Source organism: Coffea arabica, chromosome 6e (genome assembly GCF_036785885.1).
Source record: "Coffea arabica cultivar ET-39 chromosome 6e, Coffea Arabica ET-39 HiFi, whole genome shotgun sequence".
Taxonomy (NCBI): Eukaryota; Viridiplantae; Streptophyta; class Magnoliopsida; order Gentianales; family Rubiaceae; genus Coffea; species Coffea arabica.
Window position 1 is genome coordinate 25,402,569 of NC_092321.1, and position 5,775 is coordinate 25,408,343.

At 41.7% G+C, this 5,775-nt stretch overlaps 1 long non-coding RNA gene across 1 annotated transcript; it reads left to right on the top strand.

Moving 5' to 3' along the window:
• Positions 1–677: 677 nt before the first annotated feature.
• Positions 678–3,296, top strand: LOC113694661 (uncharacterized). Its single transcript, XR_003449445.2, has 3 exons — positions 678–781; positions 2,415–2,472; positions 3,026–3,296. It is a non-coding gene; the product is annotated as an uncharacterized lncRNA (long non-coding RNA).
• Positions 3,297–5,775: the final 2,479 nt, after the last annotated feature.

Here is a 5,775-nt window from a genome sequence, read left to right on the forward strand (position 1 = left end):
TTATTAATGATGTTTTCACTTATATAAATGTTATATTTTAATTTACATGAATTTTTAAAAATTTATTTGACGGTTCGCGTTCGACTAAGCATTAGGGTAAATTTTTGCGCACTGACGCGCAATGTAGCCCTAAGTTGAAATGTAGGATATGTAGAGGTTATAAAAATGTACAACTAAGTTGAGGATGTGTTAAATGGGGAATTTCTACCAGTAGATAAAATTTTCGCGCTTAAACGCGATTCAAATTCAAAATTGTCACCATTAATGGCATGCCCAAAAAGTCTTCAAACCTATACCTCTAGCTTACCTTCATTTTCAACCCATCTTATCACCAACTACCAGCCGTTTCTCTTCTCTTCAAGCTCGTTCCTCTGGTGCAAGAAGAAGCAGAGACCGCTGCCATTCCAAGCTTCTAACAGCCTTCCATCCTCAGCCATTCACACCCCAATCTTCAAGCTTCCATTTCCAGCTTCCACCTCCATTCTTGGCTGCTGTCTCGACCAAGCAAGGAGGAGGAAGATCGCTGCTGCTACTGTCGGCGTTGCGTCGGACCAGGGGAGAAGGAGAAACCAGCTGCCATTTTTCTTTCCTCCAACCACAGAACCTTCCAAGCTGACTCAAAAACCCCAGACTCAAGCTTCTCTTCACCTTAACGTTTGCTGCTGTGGGTGGTCAGACCGAGAGAAAAACAGAGTGCAAGGGGTGCCGACTGACCTCAGTGATTCTAGGAGCAAACTTGGGGAACTAGGCACTTCATTTAGCTAGTAAACAACCACCAAAGGTAATCCTAAAACTTCCGCTTCACCCCCTTAGCCAAAATTTCAGATTTGTTGCAGCTTTTGGTTCTTGAAGTTTTAGCTTGTCTTGGTGAAACATGTTGGGTTGCTGATCCTCTAAGCTAATGATTGATGAAACTAGAGGTGTTTTATATGTTTATATGTGTGTTTTGTGGTGGGTAAATGTTTGGGAAATTTTAAGAATGAAAATGGGGTGCTGGCCGGATGAGGGATCAATTTTCCAGCTTTGTTACCGGTTATTGTTTTGCAATTTTTGCTTAGGTAATGAACTGGATTGCTTGTTGGGAGGTTAGACTAATTAGTTGTGATTGTTATGGATTTAAAATATGAGTTATAAGTTGAAGATGGTTGAGCAAAAAGAGGAGAAAATTCTGCTCTGCTAAACCGAACCAGCAGGCCTGTTTTTCTTCCATTTTTACCCGAAATTTTGAGTTGGATTTTGTGAAGTTATTGAGCTATTTAAATTGTGTATATGTTCACCTATATGTGTAAAGCAGCTTTGGTGAAAATGCAGCTTTGGTGCAATGGGAAATTTCATTGAAAAATCAAAGGGAAAAATGCCCTTGAGCTGTCCGAAAAATTCTGGAAATTTCCAGATTTTGGTCAAATTTTTGGGGATTGATTTCGACAAATTTGTGAACTATTTGGGCTGTATACATGTTTACCAATATGTGTAGTATTGTTTGGGGGAAAATATAGCTTTTGGGTAGTTGAAAAGTTTTGGACAAATTGAAGAGAAAATGGACTTCTTGTACCAAATGCACTTGGAAATTTTTCCAGCTTTGCAAGAGACATGTTAAATGATTTTCACGTTAACATGAACCCAATTTGACTTGTGTTTAGTTAAGGGGTGTGTATAGCTCTATTTGGGACAAAAATCTAGTAGAGTTTACGTCCAAAAAGTGAACCAAAATTTTATTCTTCACGAGGCTACCCAAAACAGAAATTTTGTTTGAAATTAGAAATGATTTTTGACGTTTGGATTTCGTTTTGGTTAAATGTGGATGTGGACTAAATTTATCCCGAAAATGTTTTCTAGCATTAACCTTTGTTACTAGGTCCACTTCGAGTCAATAACCTTGAATTTTATTAGACCAAATGTCCTATTTCGAGAAATATGCCAAATTTGGAAATTTTCTTGAAAACTCAAGTTTTGCCTTCATGAAAATCCTTGAACCAAGTTGGTCAATGGAATTTGGCAAACTTAAGGAGTTTCTATTTTATAGAAATTCCAACGACTAGTTTTACTTGGTTTATATGATTTCCTCTTAAAGGAATTTCCCAAGATATTTTTGGGGAAAATTAGAAGGGGAAAATTAGACGGGGAAAATTCCTCTAAATGGGTAAATATGATTTTTCTCAACCAGTGACACCAAAGTGGTGTTAATAGCTTATATGACTCTAGAACTTGGTTATTGAAATATTTGACGAATTTAGCAAGTTTTTGGTTTTAAAAAAACCTCAAAATTTAATTTCACTCGAAATTTGTGGATTTCACTTTGAGAAAACGATTAATACTAGTTTGGGATTTTTGAGTGTAATTAAATGCTAGTTGACTCGAGTTAAATTCACCAACTCAAAAGTGGAAATTTATGTGAAATATTTGTATGATTTTAGGAGTTGGTGAAGAGCACAATCTCGATCAAAGTTTGCAATTCTAGACTCTTCACTTGAGGTGAGTGTCTCTTGCATGAATCGTGTTTAACTGCTAGTTGAACTACTTGTTAAAAATACTTGCTAGAGATATCATGAAATGTTATATGCTATGTGATTGCGTGAAATACCACAAGTACAAGTGTTGCAATGTCGATTGGAGCGTGGTCTCGTCGACTAAATAAACCAAACGGATGCACGTACCACGCTCTATTAGAGTGGGAGGTACCTCTCTGCCGTCTTGGTAAAAGTGCTCGCAAAAATTCGTGTTGGAGTCGGGCCCGAAAATAAGGGGGAAGTCGTTGCTAGGAGACAAGTAAAGTAGGAAATATTCTACATGGAGGTTAGGTAGTGAAAGTTGACGGAGTGTCAACTACTAAAAATTTCCTGATCAAGCGCGTGGACTTTGGCACCTGAGAGCCCCGTATCCTTTTCTTGTCATGTTACTTCGATTTCCTAAATTATTAATTGCTTACTTGTCCATTTGTACTTGTTAAATTGCCCTATGTGAATTGCATGTTTCGAGGCACCACTGAGTTATTGGCTCATCCCTTCCAATTTGTTTTCCTTGACAGGTTCTGAGTTGCATGAAGTCTTGGAGAACTAGAAAAGAAATGTTATATTTTGAATGCCCACTTTTGTATATATACTTAGGGAAAACTTTAGTATCTTTTGGATGACTTTTGTGTATTTGGGAAAATGTGAATCCTGTGGTGCTTCTGTGCCCTGGATTAGGAATTTTAAATTGTAAATTAAGTTGAATTTAAGTATTTTAAGTTAGACATTTTCTTTGATGCTTGAAATTGTACTTTTGGATGAGTAAGTTGAATGGTACGGTTTGTTTAAGTACTTGGCTTATGCGAGAAGTAAAGTTTATTTACGAATTATATTTGATGATGTTAGATGATTGAATGAGTGAGTCCCGGCGAGAGTTGGGCAGGCGACTCGCCGAACCCTCTGGTTCGCCTTAGGGGGAGGTGGGGCCGCCACAGGTGGTATCAGAGCATTAGGTTTGAACGTATTTGGGAGAATTGTTAGGTATTTTATTCCTAGAAATAGGAATGAGATACTTAGATATATTTTAAGTGATAATTGATCAAGTTAATGGTGCTAAGGTTTAACTTTGAAAGTTTTGGCTGTTTTGTAGGTATAGAGAACCCTAATGGGAACGGTCATGCTGCTAATGGTAACGGGCACATGAATGGTCACGTGCCGCCTCTTAGGCCTATATTTTACCAAGTTCAGGGTGGTGGAGCTCGGGGTCAGTACTCGCCCGACACCAGGGTTCCTAGGTGTGACTGTAGGTTGACCTTCTCTTACCCCAACCGCTTGGTTCTGGCTATAGACGATGAACGTCGCCAGTTGGTGAATTCCAACATAGCCCTGATTCAGGACGTGGACGAGTTGGGTGCCATGGTGGCTAATCTGTAGAATAGGGTAGCAGAGCTGATTGGAAGGGTGATAGAAGAGAGAGCTAGGGCTGAGGCAGACCGTGAGGAGCTGCAGAGAGCAAGGGATAGCGTGGCTAGGATGAGAGACATGGTTCGTGAGCGAGCTTTTGGGATACTAGCGGATGCTACCATGCTGGTGGATGAGGTGATGGACGAGGCCTCAGAGGTAGCTCCTAGTGCTGAGGAGGATCCAGAGGAGGACCCGGAGGAGGATCCAGAAGAGGATCCTGATGAGGGGAATCCATCTGATGGTCCCGCTGAGGACTAGGCTTAGTTAGACTCTCTTTTGACTTGTAATTTGTAAACATTGGTTGGGATGGTGCTAACTCTTGGGCCATTGTATTTTTGTAACTGTATGGCTTGCTTTTGTGGTGATTGCACTTCTTTTGATTATGAATGACTGGTTGCACCTTGTAGCACCTTTGTGCTATATTTTTGTAAAATCCCAACGAAATGCTAATTGTAGGAATTTCGAATGTTAATATATGTGTTAGTTGTGGTTATTTTTATCGCCCTCAAGTTGATCTTCATTTGGCATAATTTTCTGCTTTGTTCCTCAATTTTATGCAATTTTCTTGCGTTGCTCTTTAAACTTTGCGTAAATTTCTGTATACTTACTTCTTGTTTTGCATTAGGCATAACTAGGTATGGATCCCCGTGGTAGAGGTCAACGTCGAAGTCGAGGTCGAGGTCGAGGGCGACGGGCTGAACCCCTTCGTGATCAAGGGGGCGATAGAGCGTCGGAAGTGAACCAAAATCGGGGACCCGAGGGCGGGGGCGGGGATCAAATGGCCACCGCTATTAATAGGATAACCGAAGTGCTAGAACGTTTGACGGACCATCAAGGTTCTGGACCAGTGCATCAACAACCTGGTGGGCAGTTAGATACTGAAGATAGGGCCTTGGAGAGGTTCCTAAAGTTTGGGCCGCCTAAGTTTCAAGGTGGGCCAGAGCCTGAAATAGCTGAGGGATGGTGGGAGAGAATATCGGATATTTTTGCACATTGGATTACATTGAGACGCGGAAGGTGACTTTTGCGTCATTTCAATTTGAAGGAGCTGCACGGTCTTGGTGGAATCTAATTAAGGATAAGTGGAATAGAGACCGTACCCCTAGTACTTGGGCAAACTTCACCCGTGAGTTTAATGCCAAGTTTCTTCCACCTCTAGTCCAAGAGAAAAGGGAGGATGACTTTATTAAATGTAAGCAAGGGGCCATGAGTGTAGCAGAGTATGAGACCAACTTTACTAAATTAGCCCGATATGCCCCTGACCTGATAGCCACTGAGCAGAGACGCATTAGGAGATTTGTGCAAGGGCTCAATGTGGAGATTCAAGAGGGGCTAGCCACTGCTCAAATTAACACGTATAGTGATGCCGTAGAGAAAGCTCAGAGGTTTGAGACGGCTAGAGCCCAATCTAAGTCATTCTTTACTAGGAAAAGGAATGCCCCTAGTGGTAGCAGGGACCCAATTTCTACAAGTGCCCCACCGCCTAAGATGGGTAGAGCAACTGGAGTAGTGAATATCCCTAGTGCATCGAGAGGTGCTTTAGCAAGGGGTGCTGGAGCTAGAGGCCCTGGGGCGAGAGGATCTGGAGGGAAAGGAGGTCAAAGTGGAAGGGGACCCCCTAGGAGTGCTCCACAAGGTGTACAAGTGTCAACCCCTCAGATAACCTGTGGTTATTGTGGAAAAGCCAATCATACTGCAAATGAGTGCTGGAGAAAGGATGGCAAGTGCCTCAAGTGTGGAAGTGCTGAGCACCAAATTGCTAATTGTCCTAGGATTTCCGAGAATGGGGGAAGCCAATGAGGTGCCACAAGTTATAGGCAAACTGCTTCTGGAGGGAGTCGGCCAAAGGTCCCGGCCAGAGTTT